Raw genomic sequence first — 12,859 nt, forward strand, 5'->3', positions numbered from 1 at the left:
TCATAATGAGGACCCAACTGCAAATTTAAATCTCCAGGAAAGCACAAAGAACAGAAGGCTGGAACAAACAAAACGGGAGGAGAACCGGAGGGTAAATAGTAGGGTGAAAAAACATCAGCTTTTCCCCATTTTACTAATTTGTACCTACTCATCTGAAGGATTTCCTAAAATGCATTTGGAGGACAGAAGGAGGGAGAGAGGAGGCTGGCTTTATAGAGAGAGCTACAATCAAAGATGCACAGGTGGATCCTTTATGGGAATGTTTACCAAAGACACATGAATTATACACCCAGCTGGAATATAGAAACCAAAGTAGGAGGCGGCCTCATGCATGCATTTAAGTATTTTTTTTTTTATCATGTTCTTGTTTTCTGTTGGTTTTGTTTTGCTTCTTTGATTCAGGGTTCTACAGTCTCACCTATGCACAGGTGACCACAGGAAGTCAGTCTCCATCTGCTGGACGAAAGAACAGCCAATAACAAGAAGTGATGGGCAATGAGTGAATCCCTTCTTGTCCTTTGGATACTTTGTTTTTTCTTCCCCCTTTGTGATAGTCTGCTCTCACCTGTGTTGTATTGTTTCCACCTGTGTCTCATCACCAATGGCCACTGTTTGTGCACCTCCTCCTCTTTTGTCAGATGATCTGTTTGCTTTCCATTTGTTTGACTTGAAACAGGTGCCAGTTTGCTGTGTAATTTTCCTGCATCTGTTCAACTGTTAATGAACTCAATTACTGAATTAGCCAGTTGCACGGCATCACTTCAAGGCATTTAGGCAAGGTGAAGAAGACCTGCTGAAGTTAAAGAGAATGGGGAAGAACTGTGATTTAAGTAGCTTTGTATATGGCGTGGTTGTTGGATGGTTGCTGCCCAAGCAACCACCTCTAGGGTTGTGTGGGACTGAAAAAGACAATATCCAATGAGCAGCAGTTCTCTGGAGAAAATGCCTTGTGGGTGCCAGAGATTAGATGAAAATGGCCAGACTGTTTTGAGGTAACAGGAAGGCAACCGTGACTCAAATAATCACTAATTACAACCAGGGTATGCAGACGAGCATCTCTGAACACACAGCCTCATCTAACCTCAAAGCTGATGGGTAGAAAACCATACAATGTGCCACAGCTAGGAACAAAAAACTGATGCTACAGTTTACCAAAACTGACAACAGAAGACTTGAAACATATTGCCTGGTCTCAAAGTGTTCCAGCATTCTGATGGTGAGGTCAGAATTTGGAGTAAACAACATGAAAGCATGGATCCATCCTGCCTTATATCAGTGTTTCAGGCTGGTGGTGGTGTAATGGTGTGGGGGATGTTTTCTTGGCTCACTATGGGCCTCACAGTATCAACGGAGCATCATTTAAACCCCACAGGCTGCCTGAGCATTGTTGCTGACCACGTCCATCCCTGATGGCTGCTTCCAGCAGGATAACCATGTCACAAAACTCAAATCACCAGAAACTGGTTTCTTTAACATAACAACGAGTTCACTGCACTCAAATTTCCTCCACAGTCACCAGATCTCAATCCAATAGAACACCTTTGGGATGTGGCAGAATGAAGCATCCACATCATGGATGTGCAGCCAATATCCAGCAGCTGTGTGATGATATCGTATCAATATGGACCAAAATCTCTGAGGGATTTTTCCAGCAGCTTATTGAATTTATGCCTCAAAGATTTAAGTGAGCTCTGGAGGTGTACCTAATAAAGGGGCCGGTGATTGTAAATATAATAGTTGACACAGCTGCATCATAAATTGTTTTGTTATAACCAGATAGAGCTGTATTTTACTTCACGTGTAACAGTGTGCGTGGCATGTTTTATTGCTGTGGACACTTAATTAAATTCACAGGATGACTCAGTGGGAAAAAAGCGTTGCGCCAGTTTTCAATCACACACAGAAGAAATGGGGGAAAAAGTATCGAAAGTCATTACCTAAACATAACAGAAGGTGGCCACAAAGAAGCTAACACACAGACAAACAGGGGCGACAAATGGAGAAGCACAGGAAACACTGAGAAAAGGTCAAAATAAGGAACCAAAGAACAAACTCAACAACATGATGCTGTGAACGTATTAATTCAGGCAACAGTCATTTAAGGTTTAAGACAAAAACAAAAACAATCTTGCATCCAGGTGTTTGAAGACCCTACAGTGTAGGTACACTACCCCCCTGCATGCACCCCTGTACAGAGCAGATGAGTTTCCACTTAAAGAACCATGAAGTGTTAAAGAAAAAACTTCACTGCCGCCCAGTTCACTTTCATGTTTAATTCGGAGAGAATTCCAGTTCCCAGGCTCTTTAGTTCACCAGTCTTAATTAACAGAGAGGAGATAACAAGGAGTTAGTTGCACATGCAGCCTCAGAGTGGTGATTTATCCATAGTTCTTATTAGAATAATTCTCTTTTCATAAAAATTACACATTTTAGCCGATTGCCTTTTGCACTGCCAGCCCTTCATTAGCACTGCCATACAAATGAAAATGCAGCTCCGCAGTGACAAGAGTGGACAAAAAAAATTTAATGGATGGGTTACATACTCAAATATATTCAACTGGTCTCATGAGTTCTCTTTTATTTGCCCACTTTCCACTTTGCCTCGGACTTTCACCCCACCCTCAACCCCATGTACTTGCCGAAGTTCATCCTATTAACCACGTTACATTTGACCTTTTTTTAGACTAATACCTGCATATTCAGTCCGAGACCGAGAACACAGACAAAGCCCCTACTACCATTTCTACAGCTTAATAAAAAAAAGGTACAGAAGAGTGACAACTCCCAAGAGGAAAGAGGCTTTTCCACTGTATTAAATATCCACTCACTATGAAAATCAGAGAACCATAATACAGCCATGTGTAACTGTCTGAATTTTTACATGTTGAAGTAGGAGGCAAACTGAGGCATTAACGGTTTACGTGCCAGTTTTGGGATAGTAACATTCATGGTAATTACTACAGAACGACATCATTTAATGTGTTATTTATTCCAGTGCTATGAGGGTGCTTACAGTTAAAAAGAAGTTAATCTATGAACCCTTCATCTATGTTCAGGACTAAAATGTGGGGATTAGTAAGCTTTAGGTCATGCTTACCTTGTGATTAAGAAGTTTTCATGTCCAGTTTTAAAACTGCAAAATGGTGAAGGCATAAATGCTTAATGCAATGTAATTATGTCATTACTTGTCTTCAGTTATCTGCATGCCAGGAAATAGACTTGCTTTCAGTTTGTTTGCACAAGAAGAAAAATGGTAGAACGGTCTACAGTGGAAAGATGTACATTGTTTTTATTGCAACAAAGGACAAGAGCGTGATGGTAAAATGCACAGTGGTCCAGGACAGAAACAACTCCATTATACTGCTAATAGAACGTTGTCACTTTACAACCATTTGTACAGACAGCATGCTAACACAAAGCTAGCCAAGAGCCCAGAGTGACGATAAAGCTGAATGTATGCCGACCCAAGCCTAGCAGTCGGAGCCTGAACTTCAGCAGGTAACAAAGCAGTGATGAGCAGTCAAACCTCTGTTTCTACCTGTTCATATTTCTACAGTAGAAGCAATGTGGCAATCACTTTAAAGTGTCTTTGAGTTGGTTTTCAACTTTAATCAGAACTGTTCACAACTTGTGTTTATTTGCCTTGGAATTTCAATTATGTGATGCATAGTTTATTAAAAGAATTAGCATTAATATACAGAGGATAGCAGTACTCTCCTTGTCCTCATTTTCTTCATCACAAAAGAGTGAAAGATGATCACTCACCAGGAAGCCGGGCAAACCAAAATTACATGATAGGGAAGTTTAGTCAAAGTATATCTAATATATGCTTAATCATAGTCAGTGGACGAGTTCCTCGTGTCTTTTTGTTTGACAGAGCAAATCCACTTAAACTATTAACTATTAACCTGACTGTAAAATCAGCTAAATGACATAAAATGAAGTTTATCCCCTCCACCACCCCACACCATCACTTCCTGCGTGTGCCATTCTTAAATTTTGGTGGAGTGTCAAACAGTCAAACAGTATGTTGTGATCTATGACTTTTAGCCCAATCTGTGTCTGTGAGAAAAACAATTATTGAGACTTCTGCAGGAAATTTCAGTAACATCATATTTACTCTGTAATAATTAATGACTTATTAGTATGAATTTAGGCTCACGTGCACTTTCTCAGAAATGTAACTAAACGAAGCACCAACACAGACCTCAATAATTGTGAAGGATATGTTTGGTAGGACTATGTAGTGTTGCTTTAGAATATTGATTAGGACAAGAACAGTACCTCCTGTAATCAAATCTAGGTTGTTCATTATGCTAATGCAATAGCCAGTATTTCTTTTTCATAGCAGTGAGAACCTGTTTATAGACTAATCGGGTTCTGAAGTTTTTCCTCTTTTGCACGCGTGTGTTTCAGGAAAAGTAGTTCAACATTTATCGGCTCCAAATCAGCGCAGTGTTTCCTTTATATGGGAGTTCAGCACTGTAGTGTAAGTTAAGCTCAAATGGTTAACATCAAAAAAAGAATTTCAGCAATTCCAGATATGAATTCTCCTCCACTGTAAGGCTTTCTAAGGACTATAGCTACTGAACAACCACTAAATTGCACAAATCCAATGTTCTTTGCTCATCGTCTTGACAGGCTGCCAAACAAAAATCCTACATGTATTATGTACAAACACACACACAGCTCTCTGGGGAAAGGTGGGCTCATGCCAAGTCTTTCCATGATATTTATTTTGATTTTCTGGTGTGTGACAACTACTCCCAAATCAAAATTAATCTTGAGGTAGGAATCTAAATATTTTAAACAACCTAAAGGCAGCAAATCACTTTGTTCCACCCCTAAGGCTCACAAAAGTGTGGAGATAACCATTGAAAGGCTGTTGAGAAAGAAAGTTGATTGTTTATATTTAGAACATGTCCTATAAGAAAAATGCAAAGTAGGTTGACCATATGTCAGTCCACAATATCCACGTGCTATTGACTTCATGAACAGTATTGATCACCACACACACTCACCAACAGAGCAGAGACAGATTGCAAAGATGTCAAACAGTTTCACAAAGGTGTGCATGCGTCACAACATCCACAATGCATCACAGTCAAAAGGCTCTTCTCATATCGTTTGTACAGCTCACCACAAGCTGGAATTGCCAACCAAGGCAGCGAAAAAGCTAACATGAAAAATCACCAGGCACATTCAGTAGTGAATGACTCATCGAGAGCTGAAACCTATCACACGAGTGGATAGGTGGAGGGGCACGAGTGGAGGGGCACAGAGACGCCATGCTTATATCCTCCAGCGGCACTTCTCCGAGCAGAGCTGTCGAGGATGACAAGCCCCTCGTAGATTGGGCTCGCATGTCAGCGGGGGGTTCTGTCTTGACCAAACACAGGCTGGTGGAAAGAGCTGCACTCAGTCAGTGAGACAGACGCTGTTTTTATGTGGGTGGCCCTTTTGAACATGAACACTTTGGGGGGTTTTCTGAAGCCTTTTTCATGTATGCAGCATAGCATGACAACACACACAGACAGACTGTAATATGCCAGCGCTGGTGAGGAATAATCTGGAGGAGGTGTTGCACAGCCATGGGCAAACGAGGAGAAGTGGAACACCGTCTGATTTCAGCCCCTCTCCGGTGAGAAATGGGAGAGAAGAGAAATCCAGGAAGAGAGCTCTGGGTGAGAATGCAACCTTCTTCATGGCCTGAGGAACAAAAGTATAGACAACAACAACAACACACACAAAAAAAGCTTTGAATAGGAATAAAAATGCAACTCCTCACATATTGTGTTGTTGAAATGCAGACAAAAGAAGTGTAATCAAATGCTGTGTAAAGTACAAAAGAATAAATTCTATTGCATAAAGCTGGAAGTGGCTAAAGCTCAAGCAACATGTATAATATATAACAACTCTTTTTTCAATTGGGAAATTTAGTTTGTGGCCATTATGACGATGGTCAGACGATAAATTTCATCTAGATACTATAGAGACCAGAGGAGAAGTGCTGAGAATTTGCATTGCCGTAGAGGAACATTTAAATATGTTTTATAATCTGAAAAGGGGTCGCCTTCACCCAGGAAGGGAAATGCTTAATAAATGTCTATTCCTCCTCACCTCAAGCTGAACTGAAGTTTGGGGTCTAACACACAAAAATTTGCAAAAAAAAAAAAAATGCTTTTTTTATTTCAGATATTATCACAATTACTCATCAGCAGATTAGATATGCGATCCTCCTGCCCTTGGATAGCTGACAAAGAGTTGGCTAATCAACAAGAGTTGGTTATAAGTTAACCAACTGTTGTTGATTAACTGGTGGTGGTCAGAGGGCCCGGTGGCACCAGTGTCCGGCAGCCTCGCCTCTGTCAGTCTGCCCCAGGGCAGCTGTGGCTACAATGTAGCTTGCCATCGCCAGTGTGTGAATGTGTGTGTGAATGGGTGAATGACTGAATGTAGTGTGAAGCACTTTGGGGTCCTTAGGGACTAGAAAAGCGCTATACAAATGCAGGCCATTTACCATTTACCATTATGCCAGCTAATGTTAGGTTTGAATGTCGTAAAATAAAAATAAAAAAAATATTACATCTCATACACTGATGAACACTTTGACTGCATTCTCACAGCGTATGAGACTTTATTCACTAAATGTTGAACACAGCTGCATCCACTTAAAAAACAGTTTCACTAACCCCGGCTAACAGCAGCTAACAGAGGCAAAAAGAGCAGGACTTACCAACAGGAACATTCAGGATATCCTCAACAGCTCACCTCAGTATCAGTGACATCACACACAAGTGAAATTCACTGACTCATCGACCTGTTTCGGACTTCTTTTACAAAGTTTTATAGCCTCCTCCAGAATAAAATAGAGGCGGACGATTCTCACCCAGCATTGACAGCTGAGGTAAACAGTGGACTAACAGCCTTTCACTCATATGGAAAAATCTACTGAATCTACTGAAGAAAAGATGAAAATTTTAAGTGACTCAAGGTTAAAAACAAGATACCACAAAACATTTAAATGACTGTTAACTGAGTTGTTTGGTGTACGCGTGTCTTATTTTCTGATGTTCTGATAATTTTTGACAATATTCAGATAAAATATAGTGTGTACAAAAATGTTTTTTTAGCACACATAGTAATAGAAACACATACAGTCTAAATTACATATTTTTGATCTTTCTAGGCAAACTAAAACATGATTGCCCTATAGAAGCTACCATAGCTGGGTTTATGCATTGGAATTGGGTGGGATAAGAAAACAGACCTTGGTTGACTGCAATCTGCAATTTACTGACATCTAGTGGTAAAAATTTTAGTGTAACCTTAATGCCTTTGGATTTTATCCTCTATGCGCCTTACCTTGACAGGTGACTTGAAGGACACCGACTGTTGCCCATGGCAACAGCCTCCAGTAAAATAATAGTGACCCAGTGTAACAGAAGACTTCAGGTACACAACAGGAGCCCAGTATGACGACCTCTCATTCAAACTTCCCAGATCCAAATCTGATTCAGTGTTCAGAGGTGGCACAGGAAAAGCCCAATCTGTGCAACAAGAAGGCTCTGCTGCCAGTGGGATACCACAGGATGGCCAAAGAGTTCCTGTCAGAAAAATTTCTACCAACAAAACGAGAACCTATAAAATATTAGGTTTGTGGTTTTAATGTTTTAGCTACTCTGGAGGACCCTTTATCCTTTAACCTATGAAGCACAAAGTCTTTTTTCATAACGATAACTTATGGGGAAATGTTTGCATACGTGCATTCTCTTATAGAATATAGGTTATATTACCAGTCGTGACAAATGTGCTTTTCTTATTGCTTTCCTGTCCTCCTGAAGTTTTGTCCTTCTCCAGAGCAAGCTGCGTGTGGTCAAAAGCGTCTTCAGCACGAATGTTTATAATTCAGCATTTGGCCTGGATCCCAAAAATATTTGAAGCAGAACTTGAGGAGCTCATGGGAGCTGCCAAAGAAATTGCAAAAGTTGTTGCAAATGACTTATGATCGCACACCCTCTCAGTGTTTGCTGTGTATGTGCTACAGTCTGTATTATGTGGTTTATTTCAAATTGCTAAGATATTACTTTCAAGCTGACAACACAGATAAGTCTTTGGCAGAGAAATACGACAGGATGAAATTGTGCCTGCTTTTAGTCTCACAGCACTAAATATACTATGAAGAGGGTATAATGATGTAAGATAGAGGTCTCATTGGAAGACCACTTCCAGCTCGATCTCAGAGTCACCATTTAAAGATCATAAATCTGAACAGTAGTGTCCACTGTGTATGAGCACATTTCACAATGGTTGGGATGAATATAAACAAACAGATGAGCTTTATTTATATTTTATAAAAATCTGCATTGATGCAAAAGTCCTGTTTTAAAAAAAAATAATGCATACTATCTCCATATGTCTGTATCTTTGGGTTTCCCCCCTTAGAGGTCACTGTTTGTAAAGTGCAAGCAAAGGCAACTGCTTTTGTTTCTTTAATGGCCCCAAAACAAGGAAATCAGACAAACTTCCATGTTTTAACATCTAGATAACAGAAATGACGTCCATGCTGCAGTCAGAAAAATTGATGTATAGTAGAACTACTTCTCTGGAACAGCTTATCATTGAATATATTATAAACCTTGTTTGTCTCGTTATCACAGGCAATCGTGAGTTAAGGAGAAAGAAACTTTGTTCCTCTCATATAAATGCACTGTGCTTATCCTTATTATATACACTGGTGTGTTACACCATGTTTTTCATTTTTTGTCTATTTTTATTATGTATTTGTAATCTCAGGGGGGTTTCTTGCCTTGTGTGTTTGTTTGTTTGTTTTTTCACCATTAATTGAAGGTTACCAAGGCAACCAGAACCTGGATTCAAAGTCATGTGGGACGAGCGAGTTGCTTCCAGTTTGTACGCAGCTTAACAGACTGACAAAACAATACAAGTGCGAGTTATTGTTTTCTAAATGCTTGAAGAGACTCCAACACAGACACAATGGATGAGTCCAGTTTAATATCTGGAAATAGTAAATAAGTCCTAGCAGATTGAACTATTAAGAAACTATTTATTTCTGCTTTAAATATGCTACTTAATGCTATAGATGACTGCTATGTTAAAATGGACCAATGGGACTGATTTTCTTTAGTTTCTTTATGAGGTTGCTGCAAGTGGCTCCTAAAGAAACTGCAGTTTTTTTGCCACTTTGGTTTTCACATTGATTGCAGGCTAACACCATCATTATGCTGCACTTCTAGTGGTTGTGTGAATAACTGATTTTTCACATGGGTCCCAGTTTTTGTCCCATCTTAGCAAGCTGAATCTCCCAATGCTTTTCATTTATTTTAAATCAGAAACATTCACATTGGCAAAACACATGAGGGTAGGTTATCAGACACTGAAAAACACAAGAGGATAAGACAGAAAATACTGACGGGACAAATTAAGTAACACAAACTAAAGACTCAGAAATACTCAAGATAACATGAAGATCAACAAACTAAACTTAAACACAAAACAACAAACTCAATTTAGTTAAAAAAAAAAAAAAAAAAAAAAAGATAGTCAGACCCAGGATAGTGTAATGTTGTTTCAGGATGTCCCATCGTTTCAATAAATATGACTACTACATCGAGAGAAATCTTCAAGCAAGCCTTTGTTTAATTCCATTAAAAGAGTTAAACAAGCGTTCTTTGATAAATACTTAATGTTTTTGCACTTTCTCCATCAAATATTCGCAGAAAGATGAACAAACTTCTTAGATTTCAACCCAAGATTCAGTCGTCTTCTGTTTGTTTTAAATATACATTTCATCAAATGGAAAAACATCTTGTGTATGATTTTGTCACCATACAGGCTTGTCAAATGGAATCTTGTAGATCTGTACTAAAGTTTAAAACCTTTTTAAAATTCAGTTTTATGAGCAGGGAGTGGATGAACAGGATTTGTTTGTTATGGGGTAAACAAGCACCAAATAAATTCGCAAGTGGTAATTCTGCACTCTGATGTCAATGCACCTCATTAGCAGAACTCTGCAGGGCATCGAAACAGTACGCAGCCACTCATACCAATCGACTGCCAAGACTTTACATAACAGTGCTGGCTTGCATAGATTTAAATGTATTTATTGTCAGATTCTTGACAGCTGGGGAAACATGTCAAGAGTCAGAGGCCTAATCTCTTCTTGTCAAATGACATTTGTGTTTTTCTGTTGGATTATAAAGTAATTTATTTTAAAAAAAAAATCTTTGCAGAAAAAAAAATTGACAAGGAATTACACAATTACCCTTCAAAGGCTGTAGCACAAGTAAGGAAACTTATTAATACTGGAGTTAGGCAATTAGAGTGGAATAAATCATGCGGACTGCATGCAGATTGATTCAGTGTGTGTGCATGTTGGTTGGAAAAAAGTGTGTCTGTCTGTTTGGAGCGGGGTCATGGGGCTGACTTTGTAAGGAGCACAAGATAATTGTTTGTGTGTACAGCACATTTGATTGTGTGTGTGTGCACGTGTTCAGGGAGGGCGGCATGACTAAGCAAATGTGAACGCCTCTAATCCAGTTTTCCACTTAGTAAGTTATTATCCTTCACCTTGGAACGGGAACAGACACATTTTTCACTGCCTGATCCAGCTTGAAGAAGCAACACAGTGACCATGGCAGCCAGAGACCGCAAGACTCCCTCCATCAAATGAAAAATAAATAAAAATAACATTGAAGCTCTCACTGGGGAAATGTCTAAAACAATGAGTGCCTTTTTAATATAAAAAATTGTAACGTCGTCCACTTCAGCGTCTTGCTAGAATCGACATTCAATCTGAACTCCTCTTTAAAATGACCACGCAGACAAGAGGGGTCAACTTCACGGACTTTACTTAGGCTGCTGAGAAAATAACATAAAATGCCTTTAGAAGCAATGAACAAAAATTAATGCTAATCATGAAACAAGAATACACAAATTAGTTTAAAAAGTCGAGTGTTGATTCTGGGAATCTGGGACTAAATCTGGGACTCTCTGCCATTTCACCTTAGAACTGAAGAAGCTTCTCGGATGAGAGGTGAAATGTCTTCAAGCAACTTAAAGAAGTCCAGACGCTTTTCTTTGAAAGCTCCTTTGACAATGAACAAAAAGGAAAAAATACACAATACCAGTGCAAAATAACTTGGCTAGTTTGGCTCAAATACTTGTTTGTTCATTACCAGGAAGAAACCAGAATTACAAAACGACAATGCCTTTAAAGACCATCTTAAGTCAAACAATGGCAATTACAGCAGAGAGCAGGAGATGCTTTTCCCCAAACAATGACAGACTCTTTTTGATGACATCATGGAACAGAGACAGATTTGCAAACATGTTATCCCAAGTCATGTCAGAAGATGGTACTAAAGAGCAAATCCTCTCAGGGGGAACGTTTATCTAGCGATAAGGTGCAACAGAACAAAAATCTTAAGTAAATAGGTAAAATAAAGGATCTAAACTGATTCAGCAGAAACAGATTAGTCCACACATCCTTCTTCCTTCTCAAATTCTACATCAGGGATGCCAAATGGTATCCAGGCATGCCTTAGAATTTTGTGTCAAGTAAACATTATTCAAAGAAAATATACGAATACAGGAAACTGATAGAGAAACAATCCTTTAAAGGCAAAGAAGCAGCAAAGAAACACTGGACTTTTTTAACTAATTTGTGTATTCTTGTTTCATGATTAGCATTAATTTTCTTCAGCAGTAGTGCTAAGTTTGACTTAGTCATATTTGATCTCTGATCATCATTTTAATTTTTCTTATATAGTGCCAAATACCAACAAAGACCCCACAGTAACACAGACAAAAACCCCAACCATCAAATGGCCCACTGTGAGCAAGCATTTGCAAGAGTGGGAAGAGAAAACTCCCTTTTAACAGGAAGAAACTTTGGCAGACCCAGGCTCAGGGAGGGGCAACCATCTGCCGCTATCACTTGGGGATGAGGGGAGGAAGACAGAACACACTGACGTCTTTTACTTTGGGCGTCGTCCAGCATATCTCAAATCTCTTCTGCATCCTTACAAACAAAATTTCGATATGGGTCAAACTTGTTTGCCTTATATTATCATGAAAGGGGCTACTCCACACACTGTCATCATGGCTCTGTTTGTGTCATTGAGCATACCTGTTCACTAATTATTGATGTAGACCTGGAAAACTCCACACAGAAGGGCCCCCAGACAGATGATGTATTCGAACCCAAGACCTATAACTATGCTGGATTTTGCAGGAATGTTGGTGTACTGGTCAAACTGCGATACTACATTCATCAAATTGCAAAGTGCATTACTATATACGATGTGGCTGTAGCTCAGGAGATAGAGTAGGCCATCCATTAACTGGAAGCTTTCACATTGAGAACGGGATCGAAACACAAAGTATCCTTCAGCGACCCTAACCCCAAGTTTCTCTCCATTGGAGTTGGTGTGATGGCTAAGGAGAGAGGCTGAGAAGCGGGCAGGTGATCCACTATAATGTGTGTGATATTGAAAGTCCTAAATAAGCAAGCATTTCAGTTAGTTTCTGTGAATTTTTAAATGAAGTAAAGTAGGCCTGTCTCAATTTTCACAGCCTCGGAGGGGCTGGTAGAGTTTTTAGTGTTATGTATTGAAAACTATTATCTCTGTGTGTGTATTATTTCTCGTATTTTACCAAACATTTTATTTTTATTTTTGCAAAAACATCAATTTAACCATCACCAAAGTGATGGCTACATGTAAAATAAGGTTAGATAAACTATAAAGTTAAATAAAGTAACTGTGTGTGTGTGTGTGTAGAGCTCACCCAAGATAGATAAAACTTTAAAAAAAAAAAAAAGATTTACTACTGCTCA

The sequence above is a fragment of the Astatotilapia calliptera genome, chromosome 10 (genome assembly GCF_964374335.1).
Source record: "Astatotilapia calliptera chromosome 10, fAstCal68.1, whole genome shotgun sequence".
Classification (NCBI taxonomy): domain Eukaryota; kingdom Metazoa; phylum Chordata; class Actinopteri; order Cichliformes; family Cichlidae; genus Astatotilapia; species Astatotilapia calliptera.